The 19,375-nt window shown below is 38.1% G+C and overlaps 1 pseudogene; it reads right to left on the reverse strand.

Moving 5' to 3' along the window:
- Positions 1-19,375, reverse strand: part of LOC112411080 (anaphase-promoting complex subunit 13 pseudogene) — a 67,563-nt pseudogene that overhangs the window by 46,294 nt on the left and 1,894 nt on the right.

Raw genomic sequence — 19,375 nt, forward strand, 5'->3', positions numbered from 1 at the left:
TATATATATATATACCACATCTTCTTTATCCATTCATCTGTCAATGAACATTTAGGTTGCTTCCATGTCTTGGCTATTGTAAATAGTCTGCTATGAACATTGAGGTGCATGTATCTTTTCAAATCAGAGTTTTCATCTTTTCCAGATATATGCCCAGGAGTGGGATTGCTGGACCATACAGTTTTTTAAGGAACATCCATACTGTTCTCCATAGTGGCTTTACCAATTTACATTCCCACCAACAGTGTAGGAGGGTTCCCTTTTCTCCACACCCTCTCCAGCATTTATTTGTATACTTCTTTATAATGACCATTCTGACCAGTGTGAGGTGATACTTCACTGAAGTTTCAATATGCATTTCTCTAATAATTAGTGATGCTAACATCTTTTCAGCACATGCATTTTTGTTTGTCTATTTGCAAACAAAAGTACTAATAGGTAAGGCTATATATACAATAAAAATATATTTAATTAATAGCTAAATTAAACTAGTATTGGGTCAAAGAGTTACTTTTTAGGCTCTTCACCACCCTAACCTTAATTAACTAAAAGTCTTTTGAAGTAGAGCCTATTCAGTCTTTAGCATGTCATAAAACACAACATCCTTGCCTTAGCATGTCATAAAAGCCTTTTTTGTGTGTATACTTGTAATTCAACATGCAGTAAAGAGAGATTGCAGAACATTCAGGAGTAAAAACTGAGAACAAGTGGGAAAAAAACATAATAAAAAGCCAGGATTGTAATGCTCAAATGACATGGTACTGGGAACCTTAATGAATGCACTTTTCAAAGGTTAGACACCACCAAACTCCCTCTTCACCAACAGGAGGTCAGGGAAATAGAGGAAGTAACACAAAAGGCAGACTTTAGAATAAAGATGTGATATAATTCAAGTCAGTGATTCATTATGGAAGAATTCCTGAGGGTCAAATGACTCATCATCGGTTTTAAGCAGTAAAATATTCCAATTCTTATTTTGGGCAACAAGTACTTGCTCTACCCCTACTTGGAATCAGTACTGTAACAAAAAGTAGTAAGTAAAAAAATATTTTTTAAATATAAAAAGTTTAAAAATAAAACACGAGGGAGGGATTCTGCATCTGTGATGGGTAGAAACCAGAATCAATTCTGAAACTGTCCCCATCGCCGCTGAAGCCCAAGAGGTGGCTGTGCCCACGGCCGAAATGGACAGAATGCACTGCCAAGAATGGCATCCTGTGTGAGGACCAGCCTTTACCAATGTGTACCAAATTAGGCCAGGTCCAACTTGGGAACAACAGCCCTCTTCTAAGTTAGTCTCAGCTTGTCCGTTGCCGGTACCTATTCCCAGGGCCGCCGAAGGGGACAGTGTTCCCCAACACACCTTGGCTGCTCCATGAGTTGGGGACTTGCTAGTTTCCACACTTTGAAGAGGACCTGTCAAGGCCTGCTGTTGCTGCTCTGGCATCAAGTCCCTTCCCCTGAGGGCACCTCAGCAAGACAGCATCAAGCTGGTTGTATTCTTCTACTCAAGATACCTTGATAACAGGGAGTGGAGTTGGGGGAAAGGATTTTTACTTAGCTATTAAATGGATATATTTTCTTTGTGTTAGTTGCCTGGCTGATGGACTGGGTGGATCAGGCATTCATACTCTCGGGTGGATTAAGGCACAAAATCTATGGCAGGAGACAGCAGGGGACACTGTGGCTACACAAAACTTTTCTGCCCCACTAGCCTCTAGGTTTTCCATGTCTTACTCAAGTACTCTGCATTGTAATATTACTCAGCGTCATGCCTGTCTGCCCTATAAAATAATATAAAATGCTCAGCAGAGTCACATCCACATAGCCCCCAGCTCTTATTGTTCCCTGATCTAAATCCATGTTTCTACACTTATCCCAACTCTTCCTCCTACTCAGTCCAACAGTCAAAACAATCTTTCTTCCCCCTGAGCTCTCCAGTTGTCATGGTAACCAAAAGACAAGTGCAAAGAAAGAATCATGTAGCAAGGCTAGATGCAAAATTTGAGCTATTCCCAGGTGACTTGCTAAGACCACTTCATTTCTTTTCATCTTGAATGCATGTAATAAATAAACTACAGTCTGTGTGGTTAGTTTTAACTGTTTAACTTGATTAGTTAAAGAAAGGAGGTGGGGGGGACTGGTTCAACTTATTTTAAAGAGGCAAGTTGCCAACCTTTAAGGCAACTTGCTTTAATTGCCTCAGGTTTTTAAGGACCTCATGAAAAAAAACTTCAAATGGGACTCACCAATGAAATTAATGAAATTCCAGTCCAGACAAATAATATTCCATCTCTTGATGATAAAGAATGCTTTAAGTAAAAGCAGGTAGTCCACAGCACTCCATCCTTGCTTACTTTGCTTTGATTAAGAACATAGAAACAATTTCTCCAAGTATTCCATAACTACATATCATAGGGAGAAAGGACTGCTCTTGGGACAGAACTTATGCCAAATATTTGAAAAAGTATTTCATGAGGTCAATTATGATTTCCTCTAATGTAAAAGTCCATACACTAAAAAATAAGAATTGAGCACCTGCTAATCTCTGCATTAACTTGTCTCTCTCTCTTGAGGTCCCTGTGGAAGATGTATGATGTTTTGATGCCCTCCCTGGGAAATTTTTTTTTTTTTTTGTGGTACGCGGGCCTCTCACTGCTGTGGCCTCTCCCGTTGCGGAGCACAGGCTCCGGACGCGCAGGCTCAGCGGCCATGGCTCACGGGCCCAGCCGCTCCGTGGCATGTGGGATCTTCCCGGACCGGGGCACGAACCCGTGTCCCCTGCATCGGCAGGCGGACTCTCAACCACTGCGCCACCAGGGAAGCCCTCCCTGGGAAATTTTGATGCTACTGTGCATTCAAGAGCTTAGGATAGTGTGGCCTCTGTCTCCTGCTCTCTCTTTTGGTGTCTCTGTTTCTGTCTCTCTCTCCTTGTTGTTACTTTTCCTGTCTTTAGCAGATATTGTTGGAGCCACTTCTTCCTTTTCTCATGCTGGCAGACCTCCACTTTTGAGTAGATTCCACCTTCCTGCCCAAGACTCTTCAGCTCCTGCACACTCCAGGAGGGAAGGATGGCTGATCTAAAACACTCATGCGGTCTCATTCTCCTTGCCAGGGACTGATTAGGCATGTATCTAATTTGGGCAATTAGATATGAGTAGAAAGCTGCCAAGGACCTCTGGAAAAGGTTTCTCAGGCTAGTAAAAAGAGATACACAGTCCTTTTCTGCTCTCAGACATTACTGGATCCAGATGTGATGACTGGAAATGAAGCAGTCCCTTACAACTATGAGGACAGGAGTGACATACTGAGGATGGCACAGTTCTGAGCCATTGAATGAATAAACCCTGCCGTGGTCCCAATGTAGAACTTCTAGTTATGGGAAACAGCACATTCCCCTAAGGTCATAACCAGTTGAGTTAAGGTTTCTTGTTACTTGCAGCTGAAACATTCTAACAAAATTTCTCACAAGTTTCTCATGGATAGCTAAGAAATGAACACACACTATCAAATTCTATCCAATTTGTAATAACCATTAGCATTAGAAATAATTGGGAGGGAGACACAAGAGGGAGTAGATATGGGGATATATGTACATGTATAGCTGATTCACTTTGTTATAAAGCAGAAACTAACACACCATTGTAAAGCAATTATACTCCAATAACGATGTTAAAAAAATAATTAACACCAGAATAAAACTGACAATGGCTAAAATTACATACAGTAAAATCTGTTGTTTTCAGAGAATCAAATCTTCAAAGGATTTATCTATTCCCATTTTTAATTGTGGAAAAATTCAAGATAATTCAAAAGAATAGAAACTAGTATAATGAAGTCCCATGTACCTACCACTTAGCTTCAACAACTGTCAACTCAAGGTCAATTCTGTTTCATCTATACTCCCACCTACTCTCTCCATTTCTAGAATATTTTGAAGCAAATCTGGAGACCTCATATTATTTCATCAGGAAATACCTCTAGGATTAGCAAGTGTCTCCAAGATATAAGGACTTGTAAATATATAACTAAAATAGCATTATCATACCTAAAATGAATAATAACTCATTATTAACATTAAATGCCTGTCAATATTCAAATCTCCCAAGCTGCTTCATAATTTTGATGGTCAATTTGTTCAAATCAAGATCAAACAAGGTGTGCAGATTAAATGTGATTCACATGTTTCTTAAGTCTGTTTTAATCTACGATTTTCCCTCTCTCTATTTTTCCTTACAATTTATTTGTTTCTCAAAAAATACATTTAAAATAGTTACTCCAGAAAAATTAGATTTTGTGGAAATAATGGCCACAAAAGAAAATTCAAAAAGGCAGAGGTTATGGAAACATTTGATATGGATGAAAACTGATCAATGAATCAAATCTTTGCTGTAAAATGTAAAGGAAGAAGAATTTATTTAAAAACAATTTTAGGAAAAATAAAAATGAGAGGAAAACTGGGAAGAAATAGTATAAAATATAAAATTTATCATGGCATTAAACCAGTGTGGTATAATTTACCCCATAAAATAGTTTCTTAGTGAAAATTCATCAATATTGACCTAATTCTGATGAGATTCTTTACTCTCAAAATGTCCTCATGGTTGAAATAGTGGTGTTAAAATAGTATTAAAATAATGGAATCAGAATACTTAATACTTGTCTATGAGATATCCAAGTGGAAATATTTGATGGGGTTGGGAGGCCAGAAGAGAGACAAAGGCTGCTGTCATTGATTTGAGAAACATGATAAATTAATTCACGACTGAAGCCACAGGAACACACAAAAAAATCATCCAGGAAAAATGTGAAAATTAAGAAAAGGGCTTCAAAAAGAACCCCAAAGAATATGCATTTAAATAATGGGCTACTAAAAGCCAGCAATGAAGATAGCAAAGAATGCCATAAATTGTGGTGTTTTGAATGCTGTGGCAGCCTAGAGAATGCACCTCCATACTTCAAACTATAGGGAAGGTAACTGACTGGGGCTCCCATTACTGGACTCTGAAATCTGCTGCTGTGTTTGCCACAGAACCATGCTAGGCATTGATCTAGATGTTGTATAAATGATGCTAATATGCTCATTAACTTTCCAGGAAACATGTTATAGTTTCTAAAGAGGTTAAGATGTACCCAGATCTTGAGCCATACCTTCTTTCCTCTATTTGTCACTTGTGCAGCACTGCTAAATACCTACTGAATCTCATTTTTCTTTTTCCTTACCATTAGAAATTTGATTTCCTAGGAGTGGCTGTATAACATACTTCTAGCCAATGAGATGTAAGGGAAAGTCTACTGAAAGGAGCTCATGGGAAAGCAATTGCTTTTCCTGTATTAAAAAAAGATGGGTGGGTAAACTTCTCTAACAAATACCTTTAGCCCTTCACTTTTCACTCTTCTTCTTATCTAGAATTCAGATACAATGATAAGGTGGTTTAGTGATCTTTTAAAAATAGTCTATTTTTTTTTTAAGAGCAATTTTAGGTTCACAGTAAAATTCAGTGGAAGGTACGGAGATTCCCCAAATACCCCTGCCTCCACACGTGCATAGCCGGCCTCTCTTTCTATCAACATCCCCCACCAGAGTAGTAATTTGTTACAATTGATGAACTTAATCACCCAAAGTCCATAGTTTACATTACCTTTCACTCTTGGTGTTGTACGTTCTATGAGTTTGGACAAACGTATAATGACATGTATCCATGGTTACAGTATTGTATGCAATAGTTTCACTGCACTATAAACCCTTGTGCTCTCATCCTTCTCTCCCCACTAACTCCTAGCAAACCACAGTCTCTTTACTGTCTCCATAGTTTTGCCTTTTCCAGAATGTCATACAGTTGGAATCATACTGGCTTTTCAGACTGGCTTCTTTTCAGACTGGCTTCTCTTACTTAGTAATATGCACTTAAGTTTCCTCCATGTCTTTTCATGGCTTGATAGCTCATTTTTGAGCAGTGAATAATAGAGTTGATCCTTGGACAACACAGATTTGAATTGTGAGGGTACATTTATACATGGATTTTTTTTCCAGAAAATACACACAGTACTATATGATACATGGTTAAATCTGGGATGTGGAACCACAGATACACAGGGCCAACTATGGGGCTCAAGCATCTGTGGATTTTAGTAACTGGGGCAAGTCCTGGAACCAATCCCCTGTGGATATCATGGGCCAACTGTACTACATGGTCTGGATGTACCACAGTGTTTTTATCCGTTCATCTACTGAAGGACATCTTGGTTGCTTCCAAGGTCTGGCAATTATGAATAAAGCTGCTATAAACATCCATGTGCAGGTTTTTGTGTGGGCATTAGTTTTCACCTCCTTTGGGTAAATACCAAGGAGCATGATTGCTGGATTTGATAGTAAGCATATGTTTAGTTTCATAAGAAACTGCCAAACTAGGGCCTTCCCTGGTGGCGCAGTGGTTACGAATCTGCCTGCCAATGCAAGGGACATGGGTTCGAGCTCTGGCCCCGGGAAGATCCCACGTGCCGCAGAGCAACTAAGCCCGTGCGCCACAACTACTGAGCCTGAGCTCTAGAGCCCTGCAAGCCACAACTACTGAGTCCACGTGCCACAACTACTGAAGCCTGCACGCCTAGAGCCTGTGCTCCACGACAGAAGCCACTGCAATGAGAAGCCCGCGCACCGCAACAAAGAGTAGCCCACGCTCACCGCAAGTAGAGAAAGCCCGCACACAGCAACGAAGACCCAACACAGCCAAAAATTAATTAATTAATTAATAAAAAAATAGAAACTGCCAAACTATCTTCCAAAGCAGCTGTACTATTTTGCATTCCTACCAGCAATGAATGAGAGTTCCTGTTGCTCCACATCCTTGTCAGAATTTGGCATTGTCAGTGTTCTGAATTTTGGCCACTCTACTATGTATGTAGTGGTATCTCACTGTATTTTAATTTGCATTTTCATGATGACATATTATGTGGAGCACCTTTTCATATGCTTGTGTATCTTCTTTGGTGACGTGACTTTTAAGGTCTTTGGTCCATTTTTTAAAACAGGTTGTTCATTTTCTTATTGTTGAGTTTTAAGAATGTGTTGTATATTTTGGATAAGTCCTTTATCAGTATGTCTTTTGCAAATATTTTCTCCCAGTCTGTGTGTTGTCTTTTTATTCTCTTAACAGTATCTTTCACAGAGTAGAAATTTTTAATTTTAATGAAATCCAGCTTACCAATTCTTTCCTTCATGGATTGTGCCTTTGGTGTTGTATCTAAAAAGTTATCACCAAACTAAGGTCATTTGTGGTGGTAAGGTGTTGGGGGGAGAGGAAGTGCCTGTAGTCCTAAGATTAGGTATCAGTCTTTTAATGTGCCTGTGCCTCTGGAGTCTGAACTTGACAAGTACTTCTTAGTCCTCCCCCAACCCTTAGGTGGGACAGGATGGCTAGAGTAGGCTGGAGTTGGGTATTTCCCTTTTCCCAGGTCAGTTAGGCTCTGATAAAAGCCCAGCAGATTAGACTCTGGTTAAATAGTTTCTCCTGCGGGCAGACCTTGTTAAGAAGAAGAGATGCTCTGGCATATTCAAAATGGCTACTTTCCCCCTTTCCCTGCCAGAAGCACAAGGGGTTTTTCTCCAATATTCACTGAGAGAACCTGGTCAAGCGCCTGGAGGTGAAACTGACAAAAGTGTAGGACCCCGCCCCCCCCATATAACTGGGTCCCCCTTGAAGTTTTTGACTTGCAAACTTGTCCACAGTAAGCCTCTCTCCAGCAATTCATCAATTACAGTTTAGGTTTTCCGACCCTTGCACTGGCTCCTGAGGTTTCTGCTTGTGGGTTTCTGCTCCAGTAAGTTTGTGATTCTTTTTATAGGCCTGTGTCTTCGGGCAGCAGTTTGCACTGTGACTTCACTTCTCTGATGGATCCAAGAAGAGTTGTTGATCTTTTTTCAATTTGTTCAGCTTTTTACTTGTTATTAGGATACAGTGGTGATTTCCAAGCTCCTTACATGCCAGACCAGAAACTGGAAGTCAATAGTCATCTTTTGACCATGAAAATGTGAGCCACATGTTATGGATGACAGAGAAGGAGATAAAAGGAGGCTAGTCATTAACGATGTCTCTGACTTACTGCACTTGGATTTCCTTCCTAGGTGCTTCTTGTTATTTAGAAAATAAAAGTACACCTCTCTTTGGTTAAGCCACTGTAGTGTGGTTTTCATTACAGGTAGCTGAATACAATCATAACTGATACATTTTTTGGCCATTTCACTCCTCACTGATGTTCCTAACGAAAGAGTGGGCAGAAAAATTAAATATCATATATGATATATAACTTGTTCCAACTTGTAACTAATATAGAATTTTTTAAAACAATGAACTCCACAGAAAATAATATCTTTTAGTCTTCCCTTTACCAAACAATGTGGGTTTTTTTCCCCTCTGTTGCTCTGAGTCCAGAATGTGTCAGTTTCTTCTAATCCTAGAAATTTCTAGGATATTTCAGGCTGAGGACATCACATCATCATAAAATCATAGCTTCTCTTCCAGAGTCCAGAGCTGACTACAACTAATTCAATTTCCCTTTGTCTACAATATACCATACTGTCTGCATATCACAATATAAGGTAGATCTTGGATTTCATCAGGAAATGAAACAAAGTTAAGTATAGAAAATTGACTACTGGCTACCAGTTCTTTCACTGAATAAACAGAACGCCAAAAAATATATATTTATAGGAAAACAAGTTACCATACATTTTATAATCATCTACATGCACTTTATAGCATCCACAGCACACTTTTTATAAAATAGAAAACAACATATTATTTCAAAATGAGATATTGGGTATGCAGAAAATGAAATGAACACAAACTGGGGAAATAAAGGTTTAGAACTGAAATAAATATACGATACTTCATAATTTTTGAAGCTTAGAATGACACATTAAGTGGCTCTAGGTAAAGAATACTACAACATCACTAAAAGTGGAAGGTTATTTTTGACCTTTCAAAATGTTAACATTCTTCTTTCAAGAGGAAAAAAAAATTTCTTTCCTGTTGGTCTTTGGATATGCTGCAATGTGAAGCTGGCAAATACTTGCTTATAAAAGAGGAAGTCATTCATGTCACAGGAGTACAGGGACTTTGACTTGCTCACCACACTCTCTCTCCAATGCCTGGAAGAGTACATGGCACAATAGAGGTGCATGATATAATACTGCTGAATAAATAAATCAAAATTAGGATATTTCAGAAAGAACTGAGAAAGGTGACTGACAGATGGTAAAGAACTTGTTTAAAAAAAGGAAGAGAAAATGAATCAATTTGAAGGCTTTTTTGTTGTTGTTCTGTTTAGGTTCTCCTTTCCCCTTCTTCCAGTAACAGAACCCTGCCCTTCCTTCGAGGAACTGTTCCTCCTTCATTATCCATTTTATGTGATTCTTCTGGAGTGATCAATCATATTACCCTATGGCTGTAGGGGTGGTGGGTGCAGAACACAAGCTGGGCCAATTATTTCCTGAAACTTATAACTACTGAAGCAGAGAAATAAATCCTCTCTTTCCTTTTGGGGTTGCTAGCTGGGATGACATTTGCCAGAAGCTGTGTGTAGCCATAACTGTCTTCTTCTGAAGCGTTAAGTAGGAGAGCCTGGGGTACGGTTCAGGGGGCAGAGGGTAAAGCTGAAAAATGGAGACAGAGTCTTCATGTCAGGATCCAGGGGTGCTTGAAACTAGCTCCACTCCTGCCTTTCTCAGGTACATAAGCTGATAAGTTCCATTTTTTTTCATTGTGGTAAAATATAAATAACATAAAATTTACTGTTTTAACCATATTTAGGTATACAGTTCAGTGGCATTATGTACTTTCACACTGTTGTGCAAAAATTGTTTTCTACTTAAACTATATTAAGGTTGTTTTTGTCCACTGTAATCAAAAGACATGGTTTTTCCCCCTCTTTTTATTATTCTATTTTAAGAGTTCTCTATATAGTCTCGATATCAGTTCTTTATCAGATACATATTTTGAGAACATTTTCTCCCAGTCTGTAGCTTACCTAATTATTTTCTTAAGGCTGTCTTTGGATAAGCAGATGTTTTCATTTTGATGACAACTAATTTATCAATTTTATCTTTTTCTGATTAATGCTTTCTCTATCCTAAGAAACCTTTTCCTATTCCCAAGTTGCAAAGATATTCTACTTTGTTTTCTTCTAGAAGCTTTATAGCTTTAGCTTTTTGTTTAGGTCTATAATCTATCTAAAATTAATTTGGTGTGAGATAGGGGTTGAGGTTGACTTTTTTTTTTTCCAGATGGATATTTAGTTGTTTCAACATAATATTTTGAAGAAACTTTTTTTTCTCATTTGCTTGTTTTAGTGCTTTTGTTGAAAATCAAGTGACTCAGAGTCTGTTTCTGGTCTCTTGAGTCAGTTACATTGATGTATTTGTCCCTCAGAATGCTGGTACCACACTCTCTTTTGGTTGCTATAGCTTTATAGTAAGTCTTGAAAGCAGAAAGTGTAAGTTCTCCAAATTATTCCTTCTCCAAAAGAGTTTAAACTAACTCTTCAACTTATTAGATATTATTTTTCTATTGTTAGATAATAATTTCCACCTAATAAACATTATTAGATATTATTATTAGGTATATAGCTGCAGACCCTGGAATTCAAAAAGAATATGTCTTCTTTGTTGTGCTTGTTACTTACTTCAGAGATATTTATTCCATGTCAGTATGATAAAAGAGGCTTGATATTTGTCATTTTGAGCTTTCAACATCCAAATATTCTTCTTACTTTGTTAATTTTGCCTAAAATGTCATATCCCCTTTCCCTAACTCCTATTTATTCTTCAGTTCCAAGCTATGCTATAAAATGAAACCATTTACACTTGCTTAAAAAATAAAATATTTAGGAATATATTTAAGACTTATAAGACCTCTACACTGAAAACTATATAACATTGCTGAGAGAAATTAAAGAAACCCTTAAAAATAAAGAGATACACCATTTTCATGGATTGGAAAACTCAATATTGTTAAAATGTCAGTTATCCCCAAACTGATGTAGAGATTTAACACAATTCCAATCACAATCTCAGTAGGCTTTTTTTTTTTTCTTGGTAGAAATTCACAAGCTTATTCTAAAATTTACATGGAAATGCAAAGGAAAATTCAATGAACATTGAAAAATAAGGACAAAGTTGGAGAATTTAGGCTACCTGATTTCAAGACTTACTATGCATAGCTATTCCTTCCCCTAGGATACCTTCCATGGCCCTTCCAGTCTGGGTTAAGTGCCTCTCTTCTGCACTCCCTCAGTACTCTGAACTACAGTCATCAAAGCACTTACCACAGTGCATTTCAATGATGTGTTATTTGTCTGTGCTCCCCACCTTAGATTTCATAAGGGTATGGACGAAGATCTATCTGGTTTACCACTGAATCTGCACCACCTAGAAGGGTGCCCGCACACTACAGACATGCAAGTATTTGCTGCATTAAGTTGAACTTCAATAATTTTTGTAAAAAAAGTTAATATTTTAAAAGAAAATTCATAAAGGTCATCTTTTGCCTGAGAACTATTTACACAGGTGGCCAGGACTTGTTTACCTGACTTGGTTTTAAAAGATATTAATATCACCATGACAAAATTAAATAGATTAAGATCATGCAATTCAATTCATAAAAAATTCAATCAACCCTTTGGAAATCAAATGTCCTAAACATTTATAGTATATTGCTCAGTAATTGTACTCCCAAGAAGTTAGATGTATGGAATAATGCAGAAGGCAAAAACAGCTTTATGCACAAAATGTTCATTGTTATTGTTATTTATTAAAGAAAAATGGAGATAAGCTAAGAGTCATACAAAATGAGATTCATTTAAAAAATAACATGGTATGGGCTTCCCTGGTGGCTCAGTGGTTGAAAGTCCGCATGCCGATGCAGGGGACACGGGTTCGTGCCCTGTCCGGGAAGATCCCACATGCCGCGGAGCGGCTGGGCCCATGAGCCATGGCTGCTGAGCCTACGCGTCTGGAGCCTGTGCTCCGCAACGGGAGAGGCCACAACAGTGAGGCCCACATACCGCAAAAAAAATAAGAAATAAAAAATAACATGGTAGATCAACTTGATGTAATATTTTACAGCCAAAAGATGATTATCAAAATAATACAATATTTCTTAAAATGGCAGACTAGGGTTTTTTTTTAAATTAATCTTCCTGCTATAACAAAGCTCAATTAATAGTTTTTCACCTTCTTTTAAATCACGGAAGAAACGTGACAAGCCAACAAGAAATTACTAGGCCAAAAGTGAAGGGAAAAGGTCATCCCAGAGAGGTAACTGGAAATGTGGTTTTTTCCCTGAAAGCATTTGTCAATCCTTAAAATTTTGTACCTTAAATTAAAAACCCTTTCGGGCAAGAAAGGCAGAAAGTAAAGCCCAGGGTCTGCAAAAGATTGAGAGTCTCATAGAAGAAACTTCTCGCAATATGTTGGAACTTTACACCCAGAGTGAGGATAAACTAGGAGAGAAATATCTTATACAGAATTACACCTTATGTAGGGTCATAAGAGCACCAGAGAATTATAAGCCTTAAAGTAGCTGAACTCCAAGGAACTTAGCAGAAGCAAGTGCAAATCCTTTCTAGATAAAAGTACTTTCCTTGCAAGTCTAAATTTATTCTCACAAATAATTGATCAAATATAATGTCCAACACAAACACAAGGCTCACAAAGAAACTAGAGTCTATGAGCAAGAACTAGCAAAAACAATAGACAAGAGAAACAGATCCACAAAGATTTCAGATATTGAACAACTATGCTGATTATAGATAAGGGAAAAACAAGTTTGAAGATCTCTGTAGAGAATAGAAACCATAAAAAGTGCTATAATAAAGTTGCAAAAGAATCTAAAAGAATTCTAGAAATAAAAAATACAGTAACTGAAATTAAAACCCCAAAGGTGTTGGTGAACACATCCAGGTACTAGGATGGTGATGGTGGCACACCCTGGGAGGGAATGGAAGCTCCACGCCACGCCCTCTCCCCATACTTTGGCCTATGTATCTCTTCCATTTGGCTGTTTCTGAGCTGGAGGAAGAGAAGGCCATGTGAAGACAGGTGCAGAGGTTGGAGTAATGCAGCCATAAGCTAAGGAACACTTAGCGCCACCAGAAGCTGAAAGTGGCAAGGAAGCATTCTCCCCTAGAGCCTTCAGAGAGAGCATCGCCTTACTGACACTTCAGTTTGGACTTCTGGCTTTCAAACTCTAATAAATTTCTGTTGTTTCAAGTCAAACACACACACACACACACACACACACACACACACACACAAAAACACATCCCAAAGGTCAAATCCCTGCTCTGAAAAGATTGCTCTTGGCCTTGGCTACACATTTGAAACACCTGGGAGAGCTTAAAACAAAAAAACAAGCAAGCAAAAAACCACTAATTGGGCTTCCCTGGTGGCGCAGTGGTTGAGGGTCCGCCTGCCGATGCGGGGGGACGTGGGTTCGTGCCCCGGTCCGGGAGGATCCCGCATGCCACGGAGCGGCTGGGCCTGTGAGCCATGGCCGCTGGGCCTGCACGTCTGGAGCCTGTGCTCCGCAGTGGGAGGGGCCACAGCAGTGAGAGGCCAGCGTACCGAAAAACAAAACAAAACAAAACAAAACAAAAAAACCCCACTAATTACCATGCTCCAACCCAGATCAGTTGAATTAGAATCTTAGGGAGTAAGACACAGGAGTCGGTTCCTTAAAATGCTGTGCATCCAGGGTTTGGATCCATTACTCTAGATCAGGAATGGGCAAACGGTGGCTCAGAGGCCAAATCTGGTCTGCCACATGTTTTTGTAAATAAAGTTTTATTGGAATACATGCATATACACAAAACCCAAGGCCCATCCAGTTTAGAAGATTACATTCTGATGAAAAGAAAATTAGGAAATTAGAAAAAGAAAAATAATAAAGATTAGAGTGGAAATTAATGAAATAATGAATAGAAGAGCAATAGAGAAAATCAATGAAACTAAAAGTTAGTTCTTTGAAAACAGCAACAAAATTGACAAACCTTTAGTTAGACGGACCAGGGCAGGGGGGCGGGTTGTGGGGGGGTGGCGGGGAAACAGACTTTAAGTACTAGAATCAGAAATAAAAGAAGGGACATTATCACTGACCTTACAGAAAATAAATAAACAGGATTATAAAGGAGTACTATAAACAATTTTATGCCTACAAATTAGATAACCTTGGTAAAATGGACAAATTCCTACAATGACACAAACTACTGAAATAGACTCAAGAAGAAATAGATAAATGAATAGACCTATAACAAGTGGAGAGATTGAGTCAATAATTAGAAAAGTACCCACAAACTCCAGACCCAGATGGCTTCACCACTGAATTCTACTAAAAGTATAAAGAATTAATGCCAATTCTTCACAAACTCTTCCAAAAATTAGAAGAGGACAGAGCACTTCTCATTTCATTTTACTACACCAGTATTACTCTGATACCAAAACCAGAAAAACACATCACGAGAAAACTATAGACCAATATCTATTATGAATATGGTCAAATTAATCCTCAACAAATATTAGCAAACCAAATGCAGAAACATATAAAAACAATGATATACCGTGACCAAGCAAGATGCAAGTTTGGTCCAACTTCCCAAAATCAATTAATGTAATACTTCATATCAATATAATAAAAAACCAAAACTTACATGAACATCTCAATAGATACAGAAGAGTGACAAAATCCAACACTCTTTCATGACAAACACACTCAACAAACTAGAAACAGAAGGGAACTTCGCCAATATGATAAAGAATATCCACACAATAAAACTCCAGAGTTAACATTATACTTACTGATGAGAGGCTGAATGTTTTCCCCCTAAGGTCAGGAATGAGACGAGGATGTCTGCTCTTGCCACTTCTATTCAGCCTTGTACTGGAGGTTCTAGGCAGAGCAAATAGGCAAGAAAAAGAAATAAAAGTCATTTAGATTGGAAAGGAAGAAGTAAAATTATCTATTCACAGATGACATGCTAGTGTATATGGAAAATCCTAGGAAATTCACTAAAAAATGATTAGAACTAATAAAAAGTTCAGCAAGTTTTCAAGATACAATAAGTATACAAAAACCAATTGTATTTCTATACATTTGCATGAACTACTGAAACATGAAATTAAGAAAACAATTCCATTTACAATTGCATCCAAAAGAATAAAGTATTTAGGAATAAATTTAATGAAAGAAGTGCAAAAACTATACTCTGAAAGCCACAAAACACTGTTGAAAGATATTAGAGAAGATCTATAATTGGAAAAATACTACATGTTCATGGATCAGAAGACTTAACCTTGTTAAGACAAGGATACTCCCCAGTCTGATCTACAGATTCAACACAATCCCAATCCCAATTCCAGCTGACTTCTTTGTAGAAATTGACAAAATCCTTGTAAAATTTATATAGAATTGTAAGGGACCTAGAATAGTCAAAATAGTCTTGAGAAAGAAGAACAAAGTGGGAGTCATATTTCCTGATTTCAAATCTTTTTTCTTTTTTAATATTGGAGCATAGTTGATTTACAATGTTGTGTTAGTTTCAGGTGTACAGCAAATTGATTCAGCTATACATATACATGTATCTGTTCTTTTTCAGATTCTTTTCCCATGTAAGTTATTACACAATATTGAGCAGAGTTCCCTGTGCTATACAATAGGTCCTTTTTGATTATCTATTTTATATGTAGTAGTGTGTATGTGTTAATCCCAACCTCCTAATTTATCCCTCCTGATTTCAAATCTTGATACAAAGTAACAGTAATCTAGGGACTTCCCTGGTGGTCCAGTGATTAAGACTCCGAGCTTCCAATGCAGGGGGTGCGGGTTCAATCCCTGGTCGGGGAACTAAGATCCCACATGCCACATTGTGTGGCCAAAAAAAAAAAGTAATAGTAATCCAGACAATGTGGTACTAGCACAAGGATAGACATATAGATCAATGGACTAGAATTGAGAGTCCAGAAATAAACCCATATGTCTACAGCCAACTAATTTTCAACAAGAATGCCAAAACCATCCAATAAGGAAAGAATAGAACAAATGGTCCTGGGACAATTGAATAGCCATATGCAGAAGAATGAGGTTAGATCCCTTCCTAACACCATATATAAAAATTAACTCGAAAGGTATCAAGGACCTAAATGTAAGAGCTAGAACTATAAAAACTCTTAGAAGAAAATAAAGGGAAAATCTCTATAACCTAAGATTTGGCAAAGGATTCTTAGATATGACACCAAAATTATCAGCAACAACAACAAAAATAAACCAGACTTCCTCAAAACAAAAAACGTTTGTTCTTCAAAGGACACTGAAAAGAATATGGGGAATTCCCTGGCAGTTCAGTGGTTAGGACTCAGCACTCTCACTGCCGAAGGCCCAGGTTCAATCCCTGTCAGGGAACTAAGATCCCACAACCCACAAGGCCAAAAAAAAAAAAAAACCCCAGAGAAATAGAGATACTTAAAAAAAAAAAAAAAAAAAAAACCCCAGAGAAAAAGAGATACTTAAAAAAAAAAAAAAAAAGACAACCCACAGAATGAAGGGGTATATCTGTAAATCATATATCTGAATTGTTTCAGGGCTTATGTCCAGAAATATAAAGAAATCTTACAACTCAATAACTTAAAAACATTTTTTTAAATGGGCAAAGGATCTGAATAGACATTTCTCTCAAGAAGATATACAAATGACCAATAAGTACATGAAAAGATTCTCAACATTATTAGTCTTTAGGGAAATGCAAATCAAAACCACAATGAGATACCACTTCACACTCACTAAAATGGCTAGAATCAAACAGTGAGATAATAACAAGTGTTGGAAAATCTGTGGAGAAATTGGAACCTGGATACACTGCTGGTGTGAATGTAAATGGTGCAGCTGCTGTGGAAAATAGTCTGGCTGTTTCTCAAATGATTAAACATAGAAGTTACCACATGATCCAGGAAATCCACTCTTAGGTATATACGTAAGGGAAACGAAAACATATTCTACACAAAACTGTACGTGAATGTTTATAGCAGCATTATTCATAATAGCCAAAGGCAGAAACAACCCAAATGTCCACCAATGAACAAACAGATCAACAAAATGTTGTAAACCTACATATTGAATATTATTCAACTATAGAAAGGAATGAAAGACTGATACATCTACAACATGAATGAACTTTGAAAACACTATGATAAGTGAAAGAAGTTAGTCACAAAAGACCCCATAGTATTTGATTCTATTTATATGAAATGTTCAGAACAGGGAAATCTATGGAGATAGAAAGTAGATTAGTGATTGCTTAGGCCTGGGAGTGGGAGATAGGGCGACAGGGCGACAGGGGTCTGATAGCTAAAGGGCGTAAGATTTCTTTTTGAGGTGATGAAAATGTTCTAAGATTGACTGTGGTGATGTTTGTACATATCTGTGAACATAACAAAAAAACAGTAAATTGTATACATTAAACGGGTAAATTGTTTGGTATGTGAATTCTATCTCAATAAAGCTGTTTTTACCTTGCTTCACCCTAATCCCAGGTGTGCTCTGCATCTTTTCCCTCTTACACAAAGAAAATCACTTTTTATTTGTTGCTGTTGTATCCCCTGTCTCAGCAGAGGGTTTTTGTTGTTGTTTTTTTTTAATTCATTAATTTACTTATTTGGCCACACCAGGTCTTCGTTGCTGCACATGGGATCTTTGTTGCCACGTGCAGGATCTTTAGCTGTGGCATGCGGGCTCTAGTTCCCTGACCAGGGAACGAACCCAGGCCCCCGGCACTGGGAACGTGGAGTCTCAACCACGGGACCACCAGGGAAGTCCCTCAGCAGATATTTTAAGTAAGGGAGCTAAAAGTAGAAAGTTGCTTGCAAGATACTCATTTCCTTTCCTTTTTTTTTTTTTAATACAGCATTCACTAGAGTTTATGACAAGCATCTTTGGGAACAACAAGAAGAGAAAATACGTCTCTTTTCAGAGTGATCATAAGCAAAATGATAGAATGACATATTTCCTCAAATTTTAAAGTTCTAAAATAGGAAGGTGATGAGACCTGAGCTCTGCTTGGTGCAGCATTTCAAGGAACTGGCAGGATTTTAGAGATGGCCATGTGCCTAGACAGAGGCTTTGGAGTTCATAGCCTCAGCCAACTTTCTTGGCCATACCTGAATGGTATGCAAGGAGAAAGCTGTCAGAGTTCCAGAGACCACTATGACCCTGGACAATACAGATGTTAGCAGAAACCTTGATGAACTAGAGCTATCTGCTCTCTTTCCCCAGTATCTTTTAAAGCCTGGGTTGGAGATGAGAATCCCTGATATTGATGAAAATTTAATTTCTTGCTACCTTAACAGAATGAGAAGTTTGAGTATCTTAATTCATTTTTTTTTTTTTTTTTTTGCGGTACGCGGGCCTCTCACTGTTGTGGCCTTTCTCGTTGCGGAGCACAGGCTCCGGACGCGCAGGCTCAGCGGCCATGGCTCACGGGCCCAGCTGCTCTGCGGCATGTGGGATCCTCCCGGACCAGGGCACGAACCTGCGTCCCCTGCATCGGCAGGTGGACTCTCAACCACTGCAGCACCACAGAAGCCCTTTAATTCAATTTTTAAAGACAATAAATAAAAGGTATATATTAGGATCAAGAGAGCTATTCTCTTTCATAACCACAGTTAGGGTTGCCAGATTTAGCAAATAAAAATGCAGGACACCCTGGGCAAATTCCAACAGAAATGAAAGCTTCTGAGCTTCCCTGACTAGGAAAACTATTATACTCCCTCTTCTGGACATACTTAGATACCATTCTTGTATTTGATGAGTTCTGGGTCCTCTTGGTTACCCTTCAATTCCTAAGCAACAAGCTGGAGATGCTGGGCAGTTTCTGGTAACCAGTTTATGTCTGTCATGATCTTGCTGATAAAATTGAGGGCTGGTTGACTCTGGTATTGAATTAGAACTTGTATTTCTCCCATCTTTTATACTTGCCCTATATAGTTATATCTCTTGAAAGTTCTGTTGACTTAGTAGTGTTTCTCAGAATAGAATTGTCTTATAAAAACCACTGCTTAATCAAATTTAATATGTATATAAATCATCACTGGATCTTGTTAAAATTCAGATTCTGATTCAGTAGATTGGGATGGGGCCTGAATTTTATATTTCTAAATAAGCTCCCAGAGGATTAATAGACTGGTCCTCCTATCACACTTTGAGTAGCCACCTATGTCACAATCAATAGATATCTGTTAAATATGTACGTACCTAGGTCCTATCCCCATCCCAATGCACTGATTCAGAATTTCTGGGGCAGTGTCCAGGAATATATATATATATATATA

The sequence above is a fragment of the Neophocaena asiaeorientalis genome, unplaced genomic scaffold (assembly GCF_003031525.2).
Source record: "Neophocaena asiaeorientalis asiaeorientalis breed wild unplaced genomic scaffold, Neophocaena_asiaeorientalis_V1.1 scaffold263, whole genome shotgun sequence".
In the NCBI taxonomy this organism is placed as follows: Eukaryota; Metazoa; Chordata; class Mammalia; order Artiodactyla; family Phocoenidae; genus Neophocaena; species Neophocaena asiaeorientalis.